The 27,601-nt window shown below is 38.6% G+C and overlaps 1 protein-coding gene across 3 annotated transcripts in view; it reads right to left on the reverse strand.

Annotated features, from left to right (window-relative positions):
- The window catches only part of ANKRD11 (ankyrin repeat domain 11), a 340,340-nt gene that overhangs the window by 200,832 nt on the left and 111,907 nt on the right, over nt 1-27,601 (reverse strand). Inside the window, exon 1 of one of the 3 annotated variants that reach the window (XM_043982787.1) lies at nt 14,246-14,324. The exons of the other annotated variants lie outside the window; for them this stretch is intronic. The gene's annotated coding sequence lies outside the window, so the exon portion shown is untranslated. Of the gene's footprint in view, nt 1-14,245; nt 14,325-27,601 lie in introns of those variants that run through there. 3 annotated transcript variants of the gene reach the window in all.

Here is a 27,601-nt window from a genome sequence, read left to right on the forward strand (position 1 = left end):
GAGTTCAAATGTGGCCTCAGACACTTGAAACTTACTAGCTGTGTGACCCTGGGCAAGTCACTTAACCCTCATTGCCTTCCCCCCCCCCATTTTTATTACAAATAAATAAATAAAATCCACAAAATAAATAAAAGCCACTTCAATAACTACAAAGAGCCATGTTAAGTATGAAAAAACACCACACTTTAGGGAAACTGAAGCACTTTCTATTTCCTTGAACAACGTTCTTATGCCTTTGTACTTTTCACCAATACTCTGAGCAGGTTGCAGCACACAGGACACAGAACCAAATCAAACAAGGCCTACATTGCACTCTTACCCAGGGCAAAAAGGAAATTTAAGAAGCAAACTAAAGCTTTCAATGTCCATGTTTCAGGCTTAATTATTCCTCACCCTTTCAGGAATGAATAAAAATATAATAGAACATAGACAGTGTTAACATGCAGTTTTCTGAGTCGCTTATGCAACCTGTAAGAATCTGCAGGTAGTAGCCCAGTTTCTTCACCCTTTCAGGGAATGAACCCCTTTCCTCCAAAATTCTTTCACAAACATCTCCCTATTTATTTAAAAAAAAAAAAGCCATTCTGATATGGAAAGGCTGCATTCCCTGCCAGTATCCTTATAAACACTTAATACACCAGTAGATGTTAATTACTCATCAGAAAAAGAAGCCAGCTATTTTTGGAATACAGGTTTTCCTCCTGTAATTAAATGCCTAAGTAGAGTGTGATCTAAAACACTGCAGAACCTCATTCTCTAATGCAAAATAAGAATGATGTCAGTGCACAAGAAAAGTGCACAATTGGAAACTAACACCAATCACAAGAGGCAGTCCTCTTAAATGGCCTGACCAATTCAGATTTTCATAAATCCTAGGCATTAAAATCTAGAGAGAAAAATATTAACCTTGATAATGAAAGGATTTAGTACATTAGTGGCTCACGTTACCTGTCTCCATAATCACAGCAATAGTAAAGCATATAAAAGAAAGGACTATGAAACTTGATTCCTTTTTGTTCAACTATATATAGGACTATGGAACAATGTATAGTTAATGGAACTCAGTTTGGCCATACTCTAAAATGTTTTTCAAAACAAGCTGGACTCCCCAAACTATTTCCTAGAAAGATAAAACAAAAGATATTACAGGAATAAGATTTGCTATTTGCTAGGCATTAAGAGAGTAGGAAAGGAACCACAAACACAAATCTCTCAGTTAACAATGTTAACAATCAAGACCATATAGAACATACCATAAAGCCAAAACAAGTATAGAATGTTTTACAAAGTCAAGAGATTACATAGTTTATACAGTATTGTGCATACTTCTATTCCCAGTCTGCTTTTCCTTTAACACTATGAACACCCTCAGTTGTTTCACTTTGGTTTGTGTCCTGGGGACTATCAATCACCTTTTTTAATGCTGTATACCCCATCTCCATTTTTGTCAGAGTAAACAGAACTTTCTAAATGTTGACTTAAATTTGTTCAGCTGAAACTAAACAACTGATAATTCCTAAAGCTCCAGATAAAAACAAAACTGTCTTTTACTTTCACCATCATTCTCCCACCTGGAACCTGAAAGGCCAAAGGCCAGAAGTCCATCTCTTTGCATTAAGAAACAGGACACATACAAGAGGAAAACTCCATGGATGCACACTATAAAATATCCTGGTTAAGAATTGTATCTGGAGTGCTGGAACCAACTTAACTCTGCAAGGCTTGAAGAACATGCCACAGAAATTTACTTTCTACCATACTAGGAGTCTTACCCAAGTGGTAGATTTCATATTTCCTCCAAAAGACAAAACAAAATTTAAATAACATTAAAAACCAGCCCACACCTACCAGCATCACATCTCCATTAAACCATATGACACCCTCAATCTATCTGCTCTCCTACCTCCACAAGCTTCCTTCCAAGGTCCCACTTTAACTGAGAACACCAAAAAGGTTGCAAACTCTTTTTTTTTAAAAATAGTATCTCTTCATTATTAATAACAACGGAAATAAATCACATTTTGTCAATAGAAGCAGAAAAACTTTTGACAAGATACAACAGGGGGCAGCTGGGTGGTGCAGTGGATAAAGTGCCAGCCTTGGATTCAGGAGGACCTGAGTTCAAATCCGGCCTCAGACACTTGACACTTACTAGCTGTGTGACCTTGGGCAAATCACTTAACCCTCACTGCCCCACCAAAAAAAACCAAAAAAACAAACAGACAAGATACAACACCTCCTTGTGCTTTTAAAAAACTACAAATTGGATAGAGGAAGAAACTTGAGCAATACTTCTAAAAAGAAAAACCACTACAAGGAACAGAAATAAATGAACCTTTCTTTAATATGGTAAATAATATATATACATATGTGTGTATGTATGTATACACACAAAGAGCAAGCACTGTATGAGACATAGACAAACCAGAGACCTAATTAATAAGATTAGGATAAAATTAGAAGGGCCGTTATCACTATTATTTAACAAAGTACTAGAAATTTTAACTATAGCAAAAAGACAAAGAAATCAGGGTAATAAGCACGGGCAACCATGTCACTTTTTGTGAATGTTAATATAGTATACTTAACCCTAGAGAATCAACTAAAAATAAACAATAATTTCAACAAAGTTCAGGATACAAAATAAATCCACACAAATCATCAGCCTTTCTATATGCCAACAAAATAGAAGGGACAGAAATAGTAAGTTCATTCAAATTAGAGAATGTCAAACTACCATAGAAAGACAGAAATTATAGAATACAACCACAAAACACTCTACAGAAATAAAGACAGACCTGATACACTAGGCCAATATAACAAAAACAATAATATGATGTAAGTTAATTTATTTATCCAGCATCATACCATTCAAATTACTGAAGTTTCATCTCATTGTCATCTGGAAAAACAAATGGTCAAGCATCACAAGAAAAATACATTTTTTTAAAAAAGAGGTGAAATTGAAGAACATCTGGCAGTGTCATATCTCATACTACACAATAAAGGCGTAACCACTCAAACTCTTTGTTGCTGGTTAAAGAACAAGGAATTAATGAGGAATGCATAACATATTAATTGCCACGATATTTGATGAACCCAAAAATGACAAGTACTGGGAAAAGGACTCATCATTCAACAAAACTGTTGAAAGGAGAATAGTTTAGCAAAAACTAGGTTTAAGAGAGAGGGGATTGATGGATGGACAGACATCATTCAACTCCAAATAACTATTTCACCAAGATATAATATAATATATAATATAATATAAATATAATATAAATATATATAATATAAAGTTCACATTATAAATAAGCCTGAGGAGCAAGGAAAGAAACACTTATCCTAACTATGGATAAGAAAAGTATTTCATGTGTTTAGCAGGGGATGGAAAATATCACTGAACATGAAATACATAATTTTGATTACATAAAATGAAAAAATGTTCACACCAAATTAATATAGTTTAAATTAGAAGAAAAAGGATTAAATGGGAAAAACAACCTTTGCAGGAAGTTGATAAAATTCTCATGTTCCTCACTAAAAAACAAAACAAAAAAGGGCAGCTAGGTGGTGCAGTGGATAGAGCAGCAGCCCTGGAGTCAGGAGTACCTGAGTTCAAAACTGACCTCAGACACTTAATACTTACTAGCTGTGTGACCCTGGGCAAGTCACTTAACCCCAATTGCCTCACTAAACAGAAAAAACAAAAAAACAAAATTCTCATGTTCCAAGTTCAATAAGGAACTTATTCCAATTTATTCAAAGAGCCATTCCCCAATCAAGGTGATGAAATCAAGGTATAGTATAAGACATCTACTTTTGAACATGGACAATACAAAAATTTGTTTTGCTTGATGGTTCATGTTCCAATTCTCTAAGGGAGTAAGAAGAGGAATGAGGACAGCTATTGAGTTACCAAAATAAAAAACAAAGAGAGAAAAGTGGATTGCTGAAACATTATTTTAATAAGAGGGAAGGTTAGGCAGCATTGAAAACAACATAAAAAATTTTAAGGCCTGGTTAAAAAAAAAATGACATGTTGAACTTATTGTCTATTTGAGCATATTCACAGAATATGGTGCATGTTAAATTGTCTTTCATTCTGTTTTCTATATAGAAATGTTTGTCTTATTTAAGTTGAATTTTTTTAAAGAGCAAAATGAATGGGTGCAACTAGGTGGCGCAGTGGATAGAGCACTGGCCCTGGAATCAGGAGTACCTGAGTTCAAATCTGGCTTCAGACACTTAACACTAACTAGCTGTGTGATCCTGGGCAAGTCACTTAACCCCAATTGCCTCACATTAAAAAAAAAAAAAAAAAGAGCAAAATGAATGAACGGCTAAAAAAATTAATCAAATGATGAATAGATGAATAAAAGAAATCCGTATTTTCTCCTATTGCTTCCTTTTCTTGTCTTTAATAGGAGTGTTAGGAATGAATGAAAATCTGTATCACTGTAAGCACCAAAAACCTACCAGATTAGCAGGTCCAACACTTCAAAATCCATCACATCAGAAGAGACCTCAAACTATAAAACTGGCTGAGATAAACCAGTGTAATCAAACTCATTCTCTGTGTACCCAATATTTACTATATTCAGAAAGGTCTAAAAAAAAATCAAGTAATGATAACTCAAATGAGTACAAAAAATCATGGGGATTTAAATTATTCCCATTAGCTCAAAGGAGGAAGCAAAAACTTGGGATTTAAAGCTGTACAAATCATCATGCAGCAGATTAAGCCAGGAGTAACATGTTTAAATTTTTTGTTTCAAGATTTTTAAATACAAGTAAGTGAACAATGGATTTTAAAATTGACTTACCCACAAATTCACCTGTTTGATGATTCCCAACTCTTTTATTCCTAAAAACTACATTGCTGTGTTTTGATTTTTTAAAAAGGAACAGCCCAAACCCAAAGTGCCTCCTAACGGAGACTAGTCTACATTTCATAAAAACTATGCTTTGACTCTGATGTTTTCCACACGATTCCTTCCCTCTCCACCCTTAAGCCCGACCTCCAAGAGACAAGAACTATGGTTTAGAGTTGGTGTCTGTACCAACCAGATACAAACGCTTAAAAACAATTTGAGGGGAGAAGAGAGGTTTAGGAAATGCTGGGCTTTTCTCACAAATAGCACTGGATGATGAGATTAAGGACTACAAAAAGAAAGAAGTACAATGGACCTTGCTCCTATTCCCTTATACAGAACACACAAACCTTTTCTTCAGCTGAGTAAAAAAAAAAAAATGGAGGTTGTTATATACCCAGAGTTCGTATAAAAGGCAGCTAGGTGGCGCAGTGGATAAAGCACCGGCCCTGGATTCAGGAGGATCTGAGTTCATATCTGGCCTCAGACCCTTGACACTTACTGGCTGTGTGACCCTGGGCAAGTCACTTAACCCCCATTGCCCTGCAATAAATTAACGAATTATTTAATTAATTAAATAGAATTGTGTGACATCTGAAGAAGACCAAAATCTATCAAGCACTATCAAGAAGATTGCGAAATATTTAAAATCTAAATATCCCCTCCAAAGAATTACTGCATTCATAAAGTTGCACAAGGCAAAAGAGTATCCAAATATGCAGGCCTATTTATTCAAATTTTTATTCAATCCTTTTACATAGTCAATATTTTCCCACCCAGAAAGTGAAACACGCACGCACGCACACAGGCATACACAGACCATAGCTTAAAAGACATGCTTGGAAAGTCTATTCTGTTCCTAACTCTATGCAATGCCCCAGTCTTATTTTATTTTTAGGAAATATACTTTTAAAATCTGTTACAAATTACTTAAAACACTAGAAATTTTCTTGGGCTTCCTTATTTTCTGACATGTTTTCAAGGTACACAGAATAGAAATTGCTTTGGTTACAATGGTAGGTAACTCTCTCCTAAATGACAGATAATAAATAGTGAGCAAATTGCTTAAATGATACTGTCAACTCTGGATAATTAATCCCCATAACTATCTGTAAATTATTAAATTCTAGAATGATGTTCCCTCAGTGGGCTTCCAAGTTACCTGTTCCCATCTGTTGTGAGTGCTTCTTTTAGTCTCTCTGTTCATCTTTCATGTCCCCTAGCTGTGGGTGTTCTACAAAGTTATGACCCAGGCCTCTTCTCCTTTCCCTAACCCCCATCTCTTGGTAAACTCATCAGATCCCATGGGTTTAACAATCATCTCTATGTAGATGACTCTGAGTACTCATCTTTTATTCCCACTCTTAAGTGTCTCCCTGAGCTTCCATCCATCACCAACTGACTATCAGACATTTCCGGTGAGAGGTTCAGACAGATCTCAAACACAGCATATCCCAAAATGAACATCTTTCCACCAAAACCCTCCTTCAAAATATCTGATTTCTGACAAAGGAAACAGTACTTTTCCAGTTTACTAGAACTCTCACTTCTCATTCCACATCGCCACTTACCATCATGCATCTACCACATGTGACCCCTTCATTCAAACAGAACCACCTTAGTACAAGCTCCCATCATCATGTGCTTGGATGACTCCAACTATCCGCTAATAGGGTCACCCTGACTCAGGTCTCTCCCTGTTTTACTCCAACTCTACACACAATAACCAAAGTCATCTTCTTGCAGACCAGATCTGACCAGGACTCTCTTACTCATCCAATTCCAGGAGACACCTATTGTTTGTTTCTAGGATAAAATACAAATTCCAGGTTCAGCTTCTAAAGCCCTACATGACATGGTCACACCTAGCTAAACTCTACTGGGTAGAGAAATGGAGAGGCTCAGATACTTATTAGCTATGTAACCCTAGACAAGTCATACAAAACACCCTCAGCCTCAATGAGCTCATCTGCAAAATGAGGATAACATCAGCACGTACTTTCCTTGATTGCAGTCAAGAGGATCAAATGAACTTATATTTGTAAACTGCCATAGACGGACCCTGGTACAAAATAGGCACTGAATAAATGCAGGTTCCGTCCCCACACTCCGTGATCTAGTTAAAGTCTTCTATCTGTTCCTCTGGATTCCATGTCTAGTCTTCAAGTACTCAAGCACATGCTGGCTTGCCATGGCAACTTCCTCTTTACCAGCTCCAGCACTATCTTTCCACAGAAAGGATTTCCTAATAGACCAAAGCCTTGGCGTCTTCTCCCCTACACTTCAAAGATAAGTAGATAGGCCCATATAGACATAAACACACACACATACTTTATAATGACACTATGCATGTTCTATATGTACTTGTTACCTCCATCAGAATGTACACTCCTTGCAAGTAGGGATTTAGAGCTTGAAGAAGGGATCTTGGAGATCAGCTATGGAGACACTCATTTACAAATGAGGAAACTGAGATTAAGAGAGGCTGGGTCTGATCCAAATCGCACCAATGAGGCAAATCTAGCAATAAATACCCAGAGCGCACACCTCTTAAAGTGGACCTAAGAAGGCAGCCTGTCAGTGACTGGTACGGAGAGGTGCAGCTGAACACCATCATCCTTTCCCAGTGTCACTCACTGGATAGAGAAGAATCTATGACAGAAGGCGATTTCCATCACAGTCCCTTATGTAATAATAGTGTCTGTGGCAGTATGCCTAGAAATTCCAGGCCACCATCAATGTTTCCCTGCCTCGGTCATCAATGTTTCTGTGCGCAATGCCGGGCCCTCTCACTGGCTCAGCTTTAAGTTTTAGACCTCATAAAACATTCAGAACCATGCTCCATCAGCACATACTCTCCACAAATGAACTATCACACTCTTGGCCAAAATTGCAAAATCAGATGGTGTCCTTTCACTGAGGTCAAAGTAATATGTTGTCCCAGAAGAGATGGAAGTAAGAATCAATGATATACTTGAAACACTCAGGAAGACAATGGAATCTGCTTGAAAGAAGAGCAAAAGATCTTTTGTGAACCAAATAAAGTCATGAGGATAAAGTAACCAACCACAAAGTTGCACTAATTCCCAAAAGTCATTGTAACCCACTGATCTGCTTTGTACGTAAAGATGTTAGTACAAATCCAATTCACAATTGGACTTTAGTAACAAGTATATGAAACTCAACAGATGAAAATAACTGGCATGTGACAAATTGTAACATGAGGCTTTTATTGTCATGAGATCCCTTAATTTTGTGAATCCAAACCATTATGCAATTCTCACCAATTTAACCAAGCTCTTTTGTAATAATGCCCTGACAAAAGCTCAAGTAACTACTTTGAGAACAATAAAACCTAGCAAATGTACTCTTCAGAACTTCATTATTTGGAGAACCATATAACTGACTATAGCTGTTTGTTCTATTAAGTTAAAAGAAATTTGTTCTTTTAGAGATATATAAAAGTGGCAGAAAGAAGTTTAAATGGTTTTTGTTTTCCACTTTTCTGCTGCTCTTTCCTTTGCTTATTTCTGTCTTAAGAAGTCATGCACTTGGGGACAGCTAGGTGGCACAGTGGCTAAAGCACCAGGCCTAGATTCAGGAGAACCTGAGTTCAAACCCGACCTCAGACACTTGACACTTACTAGCTGTGTGACCCTGGGCAAGTCACTTAACCCCAACTGCCTCACCAAAAAAAGAAAGAAAAAGAAAAAGAGAAAGAGAGAGAGAAAGAGAAAGAGAGAAAGAAAGAAAGAGAGAAAGAAAGAGAGAAAGAAAGAAAGAAAGAAAGAAAGAAAGAAAGAAAGAGAGAGAGAGAGAGAGAAAGAGAGAAAGAAAGAAAGAAAGAAAGAAAGAAAGAAAGAAAGAAAGAAAGAAAGAAAGAAAGAAAGAAAGAAAGAAAGAAAGAAAGAAAGAAAGAAAGAAAGAAAGAAAGTAAGTTATGGACTTGGGGGTAGCTAGGTGGCGGAGTGGATAATGCACCAGCTGTGGATTCAGGAGGATCAGAGTTCAGATTTGGCCTAAGACACTTGACAAGTACTAGCTGTGTGACCCTGAGCAAGTCACTAAACCCTCATTGCCCTGTGGAAAAAAATAAATGAAGAAGGAAGAAGGAAGGAGGAAGAAGAAAAATGCAAATTTCTGTGGAGGAAGAAAATACAAGTAGGAAATGGACAGAAGATTAAAGGCAGAAGGAGAGAGGATAATAACCTATTTTTTTAATCAGTTATCAAATCCAGACAATTCCTCCATTGATACATATACATATACATATACATATACATATACATATACATATACATATACATATACATATACATATCCTGTTTCTTCCCTTCTCTCCACACTTACCACCACCAAAAAGGTACATCCCCATGTCATCCATCACCTGAATGTCAGCAATGGTCATGCTCTTTTAATAGTTTCCACCCAAAAATAGTAAGTCATTCCAAACCAGAGATACTATTTGAACCTGGTTCTTTCTCAGGCCAAGGCCAACCTTGATGCACTTTCCATGCTGCCTTTCATTTGACTCCTACAACATACTCACCTCACCCCACCCCACCCCACCCCACCCCACCGCAGGGGGAAAAAAAAATGGCATGGAGCCATTGTATAGTAGCTGAATTAGCTGGTGTGCCTACTACCAAAAATGTAGCAGATGTTATACATAAAGCTGAAGCCTTTCAATGGATTTTCTTATTATAAGCGTTATGACTATAAAACTATGTAACTAAGGCTTTGTTTTCCATGTCTTCAATGCTCAGCAGTGCACGCCATAACTGGGGAAACGACCCCATGTTGCACTTTCAATGCAGTACATTTTTTCATTTGTGCTCTTTACCTCAAGAGACAAAAGGAAGTAGTAACTTGTGCCAGCTGGGAATGTTATTTGTTTTTAAGGCTGTTTTTCTTTTCTTCTTCTTTTTCTTTTTTTTTTTTTAGTGAGGCAATTGGGGTTAAGTGACTTGCCCAGGGTCACATAGCTAGTCAGTGTTAAGTGTCCGAGGCTGGATTTGAACTCAGGTACTCCTGACTCCAGGGCCCTAGCTCTATCCACTGCACCACCTAGCTGCCCCAAGGCTGTTTTAATAATAAGCACTCTTTAGTTAGGTTATTCTACCAAGCTGACTCCTGCCCAATGCTGGGGGGAGTTTTCCTTCTACTAAAAGTCACTCTTGGCAGCTAGGTGGCACAGTGGATAAAGCACTGGCCTTGGATTCAGGAGGACCTGAGTTCAAATGCTGCCTCAGACACTTGACACTTAACTAGCAGTGTGACCCTAGGTAAGTCACTTAACCTTCATTGCCCTGCCCTCCCTCCCAAGTCACCCTCTGACAAACTTGTACTCTGATGCCACACTGCAATGTGAAGATACCCTGGGTTCTGAAAACTGAGACAAAAGTAAAACACAAACTTCAGTAGTTTCTATCTAGTGGAAAGGCTTCAGTTCTTTCAAAACTATTTACTTTCTGAAGAACCACCAAACTATCTATGGAGAGATACATCTTGGGGCAGCTAGGTGGCACAGTGGATAAAGCACTGGTCTTGGATTCAGGAGGACTAGAGTTCAAATCCAACCTCAGACACTAGAAACATACTAAGTAGCTGTGAGATCCTGGGCAAGTCACTTAACCCTCATTGCCCCCCCCCGGGGGGGGGGGGTAGAACTTGATAGGCTGTTCATTTGATTATGACTCATTTGACAACAGGAACACATTTTTAAAAAATACGAAAATTCCCTGAGTCCTCTGTGATCCAAGGAGAAACGGCACTGCAGAAAACAAACCAGGAGATAGGGAGAACAGAAACAGTAGGAGTTGTGTATTTACAAAGATTCTGCATGTGAACCATAGACTGAAAAGAAAGCGATAGACAAGATAAATTCTGTCAAAGTTCTTTGTAGTAACTTCTTCGAAACAAATGACCATCTTTATATTTTAAACTAATGATATTATATAGTTCATAGAACACTGTTGTCTCCAAAAGACTGAAGTTAAGGATCATTCAAAGGGCAATACAGAAGCACATGATGAAAGTAACGAAAATAAATAGGCCCTAACAAATTTCAAAAACCAAAATTATTAATACATGATGCCAAGGATGCCATCAAAGAAATCTAAGATTATTTTGGTCATATGGCAAGAGTAAGAAAAAAAATAACCAAGGAACAACCTATGTTCCCCAACAGTCATGCCATTAGAACATGAGGAGCAGGCCCACCCTAGACAGCATTGTTGGATCTCTCTGGAAACCTGAAAGACAAGGATAATAGTTACGCAGATGGATAGCCGTAGAGATGGGTTCTGATTTTCATCTCTACAGGGAATATGCACACGGACACACATCAGTGAAATCACAGGCCCACTGGAGAGTTTTAGAAGGTCACATGATAACAGTCTGTTAGCTCCTTGAGAACAGAGCCTGTCATTTGACTTTCTTTGTATCCCTGTGCTTAGTGTAGTGTCTGGCATATAGCAGGCATTTGATAAAGGCTTACTGACACACAAGAAAAAATAAAACCAATAAAGAGAAACATAAAAATTAAAAGTAATTTATTTAGGTTAGTTTTTCTTTCAGGGTCCTTAGCTTAAGATGTTTATTGTAAAGCAAGCCACTCTGATAGCACCCCACTGCTCATTAAAAAGCTTTATTGTCCTCTCCATCATCAGAAATGTGAGAAGGGGGCAGCTAGGTGGCACAGTGGATAGAACACCAGCCTTGGAGTCAGGAGGACCTGAGTTCAAATCCAGCCTCAGACACTTAACACTTACTGGCTGTGTGACCCTGGGCAAGTCACTTAACCCAATTGCCTCAGTAAAAAAAAAATTAAATTAAATTAAAAAAAAGAAATGTGAGAAGGACCCACAAAAGACCCGATATTAGGAGGCCCAGATTCTTCCTATTCCTTGTGTTCGGCATGTGCACAAGTTTAGTAAACGAGAGGACTCAAAAAAAATATACAATTAGAAAAGGTAGTGGGCTGACTAGTCCGTTTTGCTTCCCTATTTGTTGGATCCTCAGAAGTACTGATGTCACCCAAGGGAAGAATTCAATAAAGGACCAAATATCTTGTTTTTAACCCATACTATTCTGATAATCACTTCTTTCCTTCTTCTTGCCAAATGTTCTAGGAGAGACCTATATTGTGTCCCAATCCTATGGTGACAAAATCCTGGCATTTGGTTGAAGGGATGTGAGGAGACAAAAGGAATATGTTTTAAGCATAAACAAAGGATATAAATTATTAATAAATAACAAAAGATAAATGTTAGAATATTACACAAAGCACTTTGGAATGAGCATTTCCATAGCTAAAACTTTGGGTAAAATTTTTCTTATCTGAAAAAGGGAAAAGGCACTTTAGTACATAATTAAATATTTTAATAAAATATAATAATTTTAGTTCATCAAATTCACTCTTTATATTTATGATATTTCCCTCTTCGATATTAACAAAACTCTAGAAAGGTGGTAGTCAAAGCCAATACAAATATAAAAGGAATGAAGAGACCAGTGCTCTAGTCTCCCAGGGTAAGGCCTTGGTGACACTTCTCTAGGTTTCAGTCAACTTGGGGATTAAACTGTTTCATGTTCAGTGATTTCAGTTATGTCCAATTCTTTATGACTCCATTGCCCGAGGGGGGGTGGGGTGGAGGGTGTCTTGGCAAAGATAGTGTAGTGGTTTGCCATTTCCTTCTCCAGTGGATTAAGACAGAGGCTGAGTGACCTGCCCAAGGTCACACAGCTAGTATGTATCGGAGGCCAGATTTGAACTCAGGTTTGAACTCAGGTTTTCCAGACTATCTATTTATTGCACCACCTTGCTGGATTCCTCAAAGTATATTTCAAAGCACATGGCTTTCACAGAGTAAGAAGAAAGGTTTCATAAGATAAATGTCACTTCCACATTACTCTCCACTGAAATATGAAATTATGTTTTAAACAATTACATAAGGCCAAGATTATTTACATTAAAAAAAAAGAAAAGAAAAGAAAGAAAAGCTTGTCCTCTACTTTGTTTCAAAATATCCCTGATCCCACTTCTGTTCCAGAAATGTACCATACTCCCAGTATTCCTGGACCAGCATTTCTGGGTTCCATAAATGTCTTTCAAACCCCAAAACGTTTTATGGCCGAATTAAGCTGGGAACTGGTTCAACCATACTGTCTCATGATATCCTTTCCAATCTATGCAAAATACATGATGAATTCATGCAAATTAATCTAGTTTTGCTGTCTATAAAGAAAAACAAGAACTTAAAACATTCTATATATCTAAAAAGATCATTTCCTAAAATGACTACTGTATATGAGTATTTTCACAAAGGATGTTAAATTCATAGGAAAATGTTATAATCAAAACATCTATCATAATCATTCATACTTTTTTTTTTTATCATTCATACTTTTAAAAACCTTAGCCCCCATTTCCCTCCATCTATTTTATATATGGTTCTAAATTACTGATGTAAATGAGTTTCAGGAAGAAAAATATTTAGAATAAAACCAATAAAAGTTAAAACTATGAACCAGGTCCTTGTAGCACAGGATGATATGCTTAATCAACAGCGCCATTACAGTTTTTTAACACAGGTGGAAAAAGCTGGTGAATCATTCATTCAACAGAATGGGAAAAGTGGGTAAAGATTTATACAAGGCTGTTTTAACAAGATTATTTATGCACATATTATGATTTTGTGGGTAAGCATGGGAATCCTTAAGACTTAAGAAGCATTTAAATAAACAGGGGCAAAGGAATATGTGTTTTTGGCATTGTTGGCTCATGTAATACCTAAAACATATGGCAAACAGACTGGCAGAACCACCCACCTAATCACACAACTGCAACTTACGTACAGACTTACATATTTTCTTTTATTCTGGTTAAACTCCTTCAATTTTTGTTTAACATGGCTGGTTGGGAATGCATTCAAGAAGGAAAAGTTTCCTGTGTTGTTTAAATGCTATTTTAAAAGATTTAAACCTAATGTAACAGTAGGATTTTTTTAGCACCTATAATGGAAAAATGAACCCATCTCATAAGACAAGAGCTTTCTTCAGGCCATATGAAAAGAAAACACTTCTTGAAGTTATTAAGCTTCCAAATCCCTACTACTGCACCCAAAATGATAGCTCTGCAGCTTGGCTTCAAGAGTTAGGTGTTACCTTGGATGTTACCTGCTTCTCATTACTGAAAAATGAGCATTTACTAAGTCCTTATTCTGTACCAGGGATTGTGCTAAAGGCAGGGGAGACAAAAAAGGCCAAAAAGAGTCCCTGCTCTCAAGAAACTCACAGTCTAAAGTGGGGAGACAACATGTAAACAACAATATACAGACAAAATATAGGCATGCTAATGTGAGACTCACCCCCGAGGGAAGGCAGCACTAAGATGCGGGACTGGGAAAGCTTTTCTTGCAGGCCTCTAGCAGTCTTAAAGTCAGGGAAGCCTGGGGGTGAAGATGAGGAGGGAAAGTCTGTGGGCATGGAATGAAAACACTCTAGAGGCAGGAGGTAGAATGTCCTGTTTAAGTCACAGCTAGTAAGCCAATGTCCCATGCCCACTCCCCCCCAACCCCTGCCAGTGACACAGCAGCAGCAGTAAGAAGACTGGAAAGGTGAGTGACAGGTTATGAAAGTAGAGGATGCCAAGCCAAGCAGAATGTTTTTTAATCTCCTGCTGGACATGAGAGGGAGGCCCTGGAGTTTACGGATGTGGGGGTGGGGGGTAGAAAAACATGGTCAGAACTGTGCTGTAGAAGACTGGGGAGATGATAACTCAAAGTAAGTTACGGGATCAACAAAGTGAAATAGTACTGTGGCAGAAAAGAACACAAGAGAATCTTGGGAGACCCCATAGGTTAGTGGTCATGGCCTATATGAAGATCCAGCTCTGGAAGGAGGGAAACAGGAGAGCAGTGTCACAAAAACTGAGAAGAGAATATAAATGAGAAGAGGGTCATCAGTAGTGTCAAAAGCTTCAGAGAGGTCAAAAATGAGGACAGAAAAAAGGCTATTAAGAGATTATTAGTGCAATGGTACAGAAGAGTTCCAGGGAACTCATGATAGAAGAGGATCTCCATATCCAAGGGGAAAAAAAAAAAAAAGAACTGTGGAGTATAGATGCTGAATGAACCATACTATTTCATTTGTTTTTGGTGCTGTTGTTTTTTTCTATTTTGAGGTTTTTCATCATTGCTCTGATTTTTCTCTTATAACATGACTAATGCAGAAATAGGATTAATGTTATATAGATGTGTGTGTGTGTGTGTGTGTGAGTGTATATAAATATATCCTATATCAGATTACCTGCTGTCTAGGGGAGTGGGGAGGGAGGGATAAAAATCTGAAATTGGAAAGTCTGTATAAACAAAAGTTGAGAACTATCTTAACGTAACGGGGAAAAAAATAAAATACTCATTAATTAAATAAATATTTTTTTTTAAAGAGATTATTAGTGACTTTGAAGGAAGCAACTTCAGTTACATGCTGAAGTCAGAAGCCAGACTGCAGTTAAGGAGGGAATAAGAAAAGAAATGGGGGCAGCTAGGTGGTGCAGTGGATAAAGCACCAGCCCTGGATTCAGGAGGACCTGAGTTCAAATGTGGCCTCAGACTTGACACTTACTAGCTGTGTGACCCTGGGCAAGTCACTTAACCCTCACTGCCCCTCAAAAAAGAGGAAGAAGAGGAAGAGGAAGAGGAAGAGGAGGAGGAGGAGAAAGGAAATGGAGGTACCTATTGTAGATGATTTCATCGAATTTAGCCACAAAAGGGAACAGTGACAGTAGGCAGAGATGGATCAAATGAGTGTTTTTTGAGAAGGCAAATGATAAAGGTCATGTTTGTAAACACTAGGGAAGAAGCCAGTCAAGGGGGGCAATCTTCTGGAGAATGTGGGATGGAACTGGACCAGAATTTGCCTTGCCAAGAAGGGTCATCTCTCCTTGTGAAACAGGGCAGAAAGCAAGTGGGTGATGTTAGATGAGGAAGAGAAAAGGGTGCACTCTACAAGGGAAGGGCCAAGTATTAGCCTCCCACTACATTCCAGGCACTATGCTAAAAATCTAACAAATATCTCATTTGACCCTTACAACTCTGGGAGGAAGTTGCTATTATTATCACCATTAATCACCAGATAAGGAAACTGAGGCAGAGAATAAGTGGCTTACTCAGCTCTTCTCGAGTCCAGAGCCAGCACTCTAATGGAGTCATCTAGTACTAGATGAATAGCCTCGATTTTTTTTGTTTTAGTTAACTATGAGGAAAGGTTCTCAACTGAGAGGGTAGGAGAGGAGGGCGGTTTGAGGAGGGAAGAAGAGGCTTAGAAAAGCTGCCCTGGTAAGTCACATAATGAAGGTGTAAAAGGACTACTTCAATGCAGTGAAGATCACAGTCCAGATTATGAATATAAACTTGTACCAAACCTGGTTAGTACAGTTGTGTGGTATTCTCCAGCTTTATTTAGCAACACAGGAATGAGAGTTAAGACAGAGGATGGGAGCAGTATTTCAAAGCGGGGATTGGGCAAATCAAAATTATCTAAGGAACAAAGGGATGAATAAAGAAGTAAGGGACTAGAGAGATGAATACAATTCAGAGTTGAACTGGTTCACCAAGTCAAGATGGGGAAGGGAGGAGAATGCAGCCAAAGCAGGAGTGATGGCCTGGGGAAAGAACTGAGAAGTGGAAGGACTAGACATCACACTAAAAGTGAAGAAGAGAGTCTGGAATTACAAAGCAATGGGAGAAAATTATGACATATTACATTCAGATAGAGGAATTTCAGAATTCATGAAGACAAATATTAAATGTCTGTGGAGAATGGCAAGTTCAAAGGGATGCTCATCCCTCTGCGTAGCTGAAGTAGACTGGAGGAGCAAGCCATGGGAAATGAGTTAAGTTGAAGAATTGTGAGGTTCAGATGTTTAAGGCAGTATCACTATGTATTGGGGGAAGGGTGCATAATGAGGTAGTCCTGGCAGAAACAAGACAATACCTGTAGAGGTGAAGGTGGCAGAAGAGGGTACCTAGAACACAAGTAGGCAAGGCAAACCTCGACACGCTCCAGCAAACTCCATTTGTAGGAAGAATTCATCAGCACAAAAGAAAAACAACCACTGTTTTATATATCTACAAAACTCAAGTGTACTGCATCACATAGGTAGAGTTTACAAGATAACAGAATAGAACATGGGAGACAATCTTAAAGAAGACACCAGCAGCTCAGGATCTAGATGGTCTCCTTATAGAAGGTGATATCTGAGCTAAAATGAGAGTAAGCCCTGTGGACAACAACCTAGATGAAACTATCTACAGATGCCTACCCTACATTCTAATGTGATTTGATCACAGATGGTGATTATGTTCTGGAGTATGTAAGAGACAAGAGGAAAGCTCTGGCCGGCAAGTCATGAGAAGTTTCCTGACAGCTCTATAAACGCTGAGGGAGTACCATATTTACCAGGTTGGCTGCCATAGTTTTTCTGTAAGTTCCAACAGGAGAACATTTTGTCAGTTCCCATTTAAAAAAGGGTTATGGTTAAAAGTCTGGCAGGACCTGTTTGTAAAGCAGCACAATCTAAAGACCATGCAGGATAATACAGATACCAAGAGTAATAGTCAACTGCTGCAGGTGGGCTTCATAGGCAATTTCTAGGACTTGTCAGTGAAATGTCAGACTGGCTCCAAGACTTTGTAGGGACCCTCAAGACCTCAATTCTGAGGCCCAGGGCCAAGCAAAGTACTGTGACAACCTGGCTCAGGAACGCATGCAACCCAGAGCTTTCTATGCAGCCTGGAAAGGTGTTGTATGGAAAAGCAAAGCTCTTCTTCTGGAGCTCAGTTTCCAAACCCCAGCCAAGGATTACACTTGTTATGTAACTGTACATTGTAAACAGTGGAGGTATTGGGGGGGGTTCTGTGTTTAAGGCACTTTGGCCCCTTCGGAGAAGAGTTTTTGATGCTTAAAAGGTAAACCTCAGTTATATGGAAAATTTCTTAAGCTAGAACATTGTATTCACTAATAATGAAGTATTATACTAGGGTACTCAAATAAAATTAGAAAATCATTGATCAAAAAATGCCATATTTCGGGCAGCTAGGTGGTGCAGTGGATAGAGCACCGGCCCTGGAGTCAGGAGGACCTGAGTTCAAATCCGGCCTCAGACACTTAACACTTACTAGCTGTGTGACCCTGGGCAAGTCACTTAACCCCAATTGCCTCACTTAAAAAAAAAAAAAAAGCCATATTTCTCACAAACTCATAGAAGTCCTAATTAAAAGACTGACCTTGCAGTCATAAAAATCCATCCAATCTCAGTGAAAATCCACTGAAAAATTGATCCCACCAAAACACCAAAGTGTTCACTGGAACTCTGTTTAGAAGCCCTCCAATGAAGGGGATCCCAAATTTAGTCATTCTGTTTTTTTGGTCAACTCATTCTGCTAAGGTTTTCCTGACACCAGGTTCAAAGCTAACATCTATCAATTGTTCCTCATGCCAACTTTTGGGGCCAAACAGCACAGAACGATGTCCTAACCTGGGTCTTCTATCTTAACAAATCAACTATATTTTAAGCAACATGGACTCTATAACCTTGACGCTAGAAACTAGCTAACCTGTTCAACTTGACATGGTCTTTTCATCTTTTTTAAAAAATATATTTTAAACAATTTTTAAAATAACAAATATTTTAATTAATCTGTCTTCAATATCTGTATTTCTACCATTGAAGATATCTGGGGGCAAGGGAGAAGTATGGCTCAAGATATAGCTTAAAAGTCCATCAAAACAAATCCCCTCATCAGCCATATATGAAAACAAATGTCCGCCATTTCAGTTCATTACCTCATCATCAGGAGTCAAGACTGTGTGTTTCAGTTTCATTCCTTTGGACTCACAGTCTATCACGAAAGGAGATCAGAGTTCTGAAGTCTTTCACAGTTTATTTCTCTATAATGTTGGGATTGTATAAACTTATTTTAACTCTGTTCACTTCACTACACAATTCAGAAAGGTCTTTTCAGTTTCCTCTGCAATTGCTGATTTTCATCCTTTCTTATGCATAAGAATATTCCATTAAATTCATATACCAGTTTGTTTAGCCATTCACCAATAGAGGATCCCCTTAGTTTCCAGTTTTTGAAAAACACAAAAAGAACTGTTCTACCTTTGTATAAATTGAACACCATTCTAAATTTCCTTTTTCCTTCCTCTGCTTGCACCTAGAGCTATCTCTCTTTTTTTTTTTTTAGTGAGGCAATTGGGGTTAAGTGACTTGCCCAGGGTCACACAGCTAGTAAGTGTTAAGTGTCTGAGGCCAGATTTGAACTCAGGTACTCCTGATTCCAGGGCCAGTGCACCTAGAGCAATCTCAACCCTCTACTGCCCCACAATCCTTTTTCTATTCACACGCCACTGAAATCAATTAATCAACAATAATTTATTAAGCATCTACTATATGGCAAGAACTACTCTAAGTACCAGAGATACAAAGACAAAAAAAGAATCAGTTCCTGTCTTCAAGGAGTGTATACTCTTCTCAGGGGAGACAAAGGTACACATACATTGTCACACAAAATTAACAATTGGTAACTTTAGAGAGGCAGCACTGTTGGGTTGGGGGGGGGGGGGAAGAGAGTGGGAAGATCAATAAAGCTGATAGAGAAAGCAATTGAGCTATTCAGCAAATGAGAGGTTTTAAGAGGAAATGGAGTTGCCTGAAAAAAAGCAACAAAGGCTGAAGATCAAACCTCACGTGTAAGAAAATAGCAAGACAGCCAGCTGGGTTGGCTATAAAAGTGCATGGGAAGGCAATGGAGATCTACCTACACTAACCCTAAGGGGTGCAAGTGGGAGCATGAAGGACTTTCAATGCCCAGAGAGGGAGTGGTACTTGATGCTAGAGGGGACAAGGAAGTGCTGGAGGTTATTCTTCCTCCCATCTGCACTGAAGCAAAATCACTGGTAGCTCTCTAGAGGATGTTGTGAAGATACAGGGCAGACAGGAGACTCACCAGGTCTCTAGAATAAAGCACAAACTGTTAGAAGACCTTTCCAACCTGGCTCTAGCCAACCTTTTCTGATTAAATCAATGTGACTCCCTTTCACAACTCTACATTCCTGCAAACACAGACTGCATGTGCTTTGCACGAGTCATTCCCATTTCTTGCATTACAGCCTTTGAACAGATGCCACCCCACCCCTCTCCATCTGATGCTGTCTTCCCCTCAACTCGGGTGCCACTATCTACATGAAACTTTCTCTGATACCCCTTAGTGCCCACCCTCCCATTAACTGACTTTACTTTGTATGTGTTTTGTATTTTTCTTTGCAAAGGTTCTTTTATTAATAAAATGCAAACAATCTGAAGGTGGGGAACGATTCATCTTTTGGTCTTTCTATTCCTCACCAAGCATCAAGTTTGGGACATTAGCAGGCACTAAATAAATTCTTGCTTAATACAAAGATGAGGACCTATTCTGGACATAGAGAGTAGCAAGGGAGTTAAGGAAGGTATAAGCAGGGAATGTGATGACCTACACCGTGGCTTCTTAGTAACCCTTCAAAACCTGAATAGAATATACCACGGTAGGTATGGAAAACAGGAAGTAGACAGCAGGAAAGAATCATATGCAGGTCAGGAATAGGGGAAAGCCCTCTGGCAAGTAAAGAACCTAATGATGCTTCACAAAGGTACCAAAAATGTTCCCTTTCCTTGTAATTCCTTGCTTTTACCTGGATATACTCTTGGTCACCAGGTCTCCAAGATCATAAAGTGGTATCTGTAAGACCCAAAGATCACTGCCTAACCCCCTCAAAATAACCCAAACAAACTAAAAACAAAAACAAGTAAAGAAAAGAAAAAACACCACCAACAACAACAACAACATCCACAGAAAAGACACTGTAGAACAGACTAATAGTGAAGCTTGCCACGAGTACTAGGGTCAAATATCTGTCTATACAGTGGAATGACTAGATTCAATAGACAAAGTCAGAGAAGAAAGATTCCACATCTTATGGTTAGCGTCATACACCTCCTTTACCTAGTTGCTAAGCTCCTATCACTAGTAGGAAAAGATGGGCGAAAGTGAGACTCAGATATGGAAAGGAGTATTGATCATTTTTTTCTTAAGACTCCCCATATGCTGAGGTCAAATATACAGTTTACCACTAAGCGGACACCAGATGTTTAACAGATGAGCAAGGCAATAACACACTGAGGACCCCATGGAACGTCACCTAACATGAATGGGTGGATTTAACAAATATCAATGCATGCAGTGGTTAGCAGGAACCTGACCAGTACCCTCCCTTGGGGGTAAGGAGAATCACAGAGATAAAGAATGAAGACAGCAGAGAAAACAAAACCAAGCAAGAGAGCAGAGCAAAAATAGCATTTCTTAGCACAAGTGGCCCACACTCAAGACAGAAGACCTACCAGAGGCACACCAAAACCAGCGTGTTCAACTGTGGACTCCAACCAGAAACTCTTGTAGGACTCACACAAGAGCCGTGCTGGGCAATTCCATCAGCTTCCAGGCCAGGCTCTGAGAACACCCAGTGAATAAATGAAGACTGCAAGTGGGCCTAAATCAAAACCACAAGAAGGCACTAACTGAGTTAGCGTCAACTTCCAAGGCAGGGAAGCAAGCCAGTGCAAATTCTAAACAGTATCCTGTGCTGAGAAGTCACTAGGCTTTTCTCCTGTCACAGTTCATTGTGGTATTTCTTCACATGGGAGAAAGCAGCCCCAGTAGTCCGCAAGGAGACAGTGGATGTATTTTCTCCTTCCTCTAGGAAGCCATTTGAATTTGAAATTATTCTGACACAAAAATAGTAGAATCTGAGTTGCCTAACAAGATAAATGACATTGAAATTTTTAAAAGTTAGTATTATCGGGGCAGCTAGATGGCGCAGTGGATAGAGCACCGGCCCTGGAGTCAGGAGTACCTGAGTTCAAATCAGGCCTCAGACACTTAACATTTACTAGCTATGTGACCCTGGGCAAGTCACTTAACCCCAATTGCCTCACTAAAAAAAACAAACAAAAAGTTAGTATTCTCCAAATTCCCTATCACCATAGAGAAAATTAAACATCTCTAACAATTACAGTTTAGAAAAAGGAAAGACTAGCTTTCCCAAAGTGTAGAGAAGTATCATTAGAGGAGGATAAATATTTTGGGGGATGGAGGTGGGTGAAAAGTGTTGTCCATCAAAACACATTAAGTTTTGGGTATCCAAGTTCATTCTGAACTCACTAGTTTATATTCTCAATAAAACTTTCTGAGGATTTTGCTGCATAATAAGATTTTGGGGTTCATCCATTTCAAAACCCTTTTATGTTACAGATGAGGAAATTAAGATCTAGGGATTAAAAATTAATTGGAGTCAGGAGTACCTGAGTCCAAATCCGGCCTCAGACACTTAGCACTTACTAGCTGTGTGACCCTGGGCAAGTCACTTAACCCCAATTGCCTCGCTAAAAAACAAACAAACAAACAAACAAACACAAAGAGTTCAAAGTTAAAGTTAAAATTCTTCATCACTGAAAAGAGGCATTTAGCTATGAAAAGCTAAGCATTTGGACATCCTAAAAAGCAGAATTTAAGGCATTCTAAACTAGAGCTCCCTAGAGATTTTGCTAAAGAATTTAAAAGAACTTGCTGGTCTTCTACCATAGGGCCATTTAAAAATAAACCTACTTTTCCTCGGATGTACATACAACTAAAACTCATAATATCATGCGCCGAATTAGATAAAAAATATGATAAACTGAGGGTATTAGCCCAGAGGGCAATCGCTAAACCAAAACAATGTGCTCTATCACAACACTCAGAATGCCAATATTCTCTCCTCACAAACACCTGGGCACCCAGCATGGCCAACTGGCCAAAGCTCTGTAAATAATCCCCTCCCAACGGAGTAAAGCTTCCCCTATCCAGATGATAAGAAGGAAGTCCAAGCAGTAAGTAAACATCCCCACCCTCCCTCTCTCCTCCCCCAACTCATAAGCTAGCTCCTGAGTATGTGTGTCTGAATGCACATACGTGTGCACACATGCACATGCACACGTGTGCTGACAGTACTATTCGATGATCTCTGTTACAGACCTGGGAAGGAGAAAGGAGGGTTCCCAGAGACACTTCAAACTGCTTCTCTACTCTTGAACTTGCATCTATGTTATCTGCTGAAAAGGAATCATTTCCTTCTTGTTGTCTGTGAGAGTCCTACTTGGTGGTGAAAAAAGACTTCCAGTTACTGTTTCTAGGCGCACAATGAATGGAAAGTAATGAAATAGGGGCAGCTAGGTGGTGCAGTGGATAGAGCACTGGCTGTGGAGTCAGGAGTACCTGAGTTCAAATCCGGCCTCAGACACTTAACACTAGCTGTGTGACCCTTGGCAAGTCACTTAACCCCAATTGCCTTGTTTAAAAAAAAAAATGAAATAGTGCAGATAATCATTTTAACATTTCCAAAAATAGAAACAAAAGTTGATACATTTAAGTTTTTCCCTCTCCTTCCCCCCCCCCAATTAACACCATCATGATGTTTGTTTCATGATATTCAATGAATATTATTTACTTCTTACTAGTCTAAACAACTGTATTGACAGTTATCAAATACCAGAAGGTAATTAAATGTTAGCTTTTTTTTTTGGTGAGGCAATTGGGGTTAAGTGATTTGCCCAGGGTCATGCAGCTAGTAAGTGTCAAGTGTCTGAGGCCAGATTTAAACTCAGGTCCTCCTGAATCCAGGGCCAGTGTTCTACCCACTACACCATCCAGCTGCCCCTTAAATGTTAACTTTATAGTCAATGTTAATCTCAAAGAAAAATATCTCCATTTGACTATACTATAAAATGTTAAAGGGGGCAGCTAGGTCACACACACACACACACACACAATAAATGCTAAGAAAGCAATCCAGAAAGTGGTCATGGTTTTTAGTGATTTTAAAAAAAATTTGCATAACCCCAAGTGAACTTTCTGACAATGAACGTGAAGCAGTAAAAAGAAAGTAAAATGATCAGTATTTAAAACTCTCCTGATTTAGTAAATCTGTTCCTAGATTTAGAGATATTAATTACAGGCATTCTTCCCAAACAGAAGCATAGTATGCATTTTCTTTCAACCTTCGGCCCAAAATCGATTTTAAGTTAAAAATTTGTTTTTCTTACAATGTTTGAAGGAAAGAAACATGCTGTGGAAAATGAATTGAAGTAAGCAAACATCAGGAAACTAGGTTCTTTGTCCTAGACTCTGCTGCTCCGTTTATTAGCTGTCCCTGACCCCTGGTTTCCTCATAAACAGTGACTTCAATTCTCTAATCAATACACATTTTATTAGCCACCCATAATGTGCCAAGTATTGTGCAATGTATGCACTGAGGATATAAACACAAAGAATAAAATAATCTCTATTTGCAAGGAGCTTACATTATAACAGATAGAAGGGGAAGAGCACACATACAAAATATATACTGAATAACTACCAAGAGAACAAATAAAAATGTGTTAAATAACTGTTTGAGAGTGAGAGTAATAGTCTTTGAAGGGACCAGGAAAGGCTCAATTTATAAAGTAAAATGCAGGAGGAAACAAAGTTTCTAAACAAAAACAAATGAGCACCTAAGATGTCAAAAACAAAGATCTTTGCTAGAATGGCAACTCCAACTTGAACCAAAATGTGATTCAAATCTCCTAAACACTGGTTCAATGGGCTCTTTCTCCTAGAAAACAGAAGGAATGAAAGCAATTCTTCCACTTCATTTAACAAGGAGCAAGGAAGAGTTGCCATCCTCTTAGAAAAGCCTTTAAGTTGAAAAAGAATTGCAGATTTTGACCCAGTAAAGTCACTTTCTATGCCATGTTCAGCACAGGAAAGAGCATAAGCAGATTGCTTTATTTTGATCAAAAAGAAAGGAAAGTCAGTAAAGTGTTTTCTTTTGGAGGGGGGGAAAGAAATTTTATTATTACTATTTTATCATACAAGTATGTTATTGTTTTCTAGTTATATGTAGAGCCAGTTTTCAACATTTGTTTTTATAAAATTTCAACTCCAAATTTCTCCCTCCCTCCCCTCCTTCGAGATAGCAGTCAGTAAGATGTTCATTAACATTTTTCTATAGTGTGTGCATTACCTCATAAACTATATTTAAATTGAAGCTTTTGCCGTAAGTACTATTTTTCCAATAAAATGTTTAAGCTATGTTTGAGGGAAGCAATGTGTAATAAAGCCTCACAAAGTAGAATGGAACTAGACTGTAAAGGGATTTGAATGTTGTTGTTGTTTTTTTTAAATCTTAGAGACAACAGGGAGTTACCAAGGCTTTTTGAGCAAAAGAGTAACAATCACGCCTTTGTCCATCAACAAACATTTATTATGGGCTAACAAAGAAATAATCTCTTCTTCCAAAGCAGCTAATATTCTAAGAGGGGAAGGATGTGCAAGTGAATGATATTGCAGAGGACAGGAAGCATTCTCCAGACATCAGTTAGATTCTTTTCTTGACACAGACAGGTATTTCATACGAAAAGGATTTCAAATCTATATTGTTCTCAGAGACCTCCAGAGAATGAGACTGCACACATCTGTAGGTTAAGGTTAAGCTCACAGGGATTTTAAAGATCAGAATCTAGTCTAATCCTCTCATTTCACACACGAGGAAATGAACAATCTGAAGGCTTGCCTGTGATTATACCACCAGTACTAGAGGCAGAAGTGGGATCTGGGGATCACAGCTCCCAGTCCAGGGTTTCCCAACTCCATCAAACTGGTTTTAGCCTTTTCTTCTGTAACATCTGAAGAGATCCTGAATTATCGAGTCATCATTGTTGGTGAGCTGCTCCCCCTACATCTCCCAGCTCAGCAAGTGAAGGAGGTTTCAATCCAAGTTCTACTACAGGGCACTAAGGTTCACTAAGACACAGGGACTTTTGGAAAAGAAACAAGTGGTCCCCTAGAACTCTAAGTGGCATCCTGCCCAACACGACAGAAAGCAGTGCAGCATCACGGTAAAAGCACCCTTGGTGTCGAAAGACCTGGGTTCAAATAGCCTACCTTACCAACCTTAGGACTACATGATCTCTAAAGGCTCCTCCCAGCTCTAGATGTATTCGTAATTCATAGACATGCTATTCCTGTTGCCTTACCCAAATACCTCATTTTAAAATCTCAGCTTACCTGGTTGTGTTCTGACCTCAGGGATGATGGAAACAATACTATCATCAAGCCAGTAATAGTTTTCATGTACAGTGTTAACGTCTAAATCCATCTGAACAGGGAGTTTTTTTCCTTTAATAGCTCCTTTACAGCTAGTTCAATTTCTTTTTCAGAAACTGGATTAAGATCTCTGTGTTTTGTATAGGTAATTCCTCCCCTTTCTTTTAAATTCTCCATTTTCCTAACATACAATTGTACATAGTAGGTGCTGATCATTCTATTTATTTCTTTTGTTATAATTTCTCCTTGTTCATTTTTTTATCTTCATGATTTGATTTCGTTTCCGCTTCATTTTAAGACAGTTTAGTGTTTGGACAATGCCTCAAGCCACAAGGACTTAGGTTCAAATTCTATCTCTAATACATATTGATTGTGTTGCCCTGGGTCAGTCATCCAATCCCTCAGTATTCTAGGCAACTCTTTATGACTCTAAACTGCATGGATAGAGTGAGGTGAAATGCAGGTGAAGTCCCCATCTCTAACTTCTTAGTGAGGTTAGTACGGGTTTATTGATGTTGTAGTAAGGGTTTATTGATGTATCAATTCCCCTCCGATTTTCAAATTTTCTTCTGTTTTGCTTTCAGTTTATTTGATTTCTAGTATTTTACAACTGACAATTCTGTTTATTAATCCTTTTAAAAATTTTATTAATGCATGTTCTCAGGCATGATTTTTTCCTACAAAAACTTTTATCTGAATCTCAAAAATTTTGGTAAGGTCTCTCCATTAGCATTCTCTTTCACACAGATACTGCTTCTATCATTTGTTCCTTGAGCCACTCATTGTTCAGGTTATCAATAAGTCTACATTAGATCTAGGTTTTTTGACGAATTAGTATTTTTCTTATGGTCTTTAAAAGATGGTTTAGGCTTAGCTGAAGGAGCTGGGGATATGTAGTCTGGAGAGGAGAAAACTCTGAAATGATGATGGCTGTCTTCAAGTGCTTCTAAGTCTCTGTTTTCCATCATTCGATAGAGCAAAATTTGAAAGCCATGGACTGAAGGTGCAGATTTGGACTACCTAAAGTACAGGAAGTGCTGTCTACTAAAGGTAAGTAAAGTAAGGGGTCCTTTAGGAATGGGTGAGGATACCCAGATATTTGCATTCAGTTAAGTGCTGTACTAAACAGCTCCAGATCCATTGCCACCATGACTGTGCCAGGGGATATGAGGGAGTCAAGAACAAGCAAGTCAGAAAAATAACTAGCTGTTTATATACTCCTTCCTGAAAAGCATTTCAGGTACAAAGTACAAAGCCATGTTTGAGAAAAACACCACAATACCCTCCTGAGGGCTGTCTCAATCAAAATGGGTCCATTTTTATTTAGAAACGACAGTCCAATCTTAAGACCGAGGAGCTGAAGATTGAATAACTGAGATAAGGTTCCTTCAGAGTTGGATATGGAAGAGGTAACAACAAAATAAGAAAACAAAAAGATGGATCCCTATTTATAGTGCAGGGCACCGCATTAAAAAAAAATTAAAGAAAATAGAAATC

The sequence above is a fragment of the Dromiciops gliroides genome, chromosome 2 (assembly GCF_019393635.1).
Source record: "Dromiciops gliroides isolate mDroGli1 chromosome 2, mDroGli1.pri, whole genome shotgun sequence".
NCBI lineage: Eukaryota > Metazoa > Chordata > Mammalia > Microbiotheria > Microbiotheriidae > Dromiciops > Dromiciops gliroides.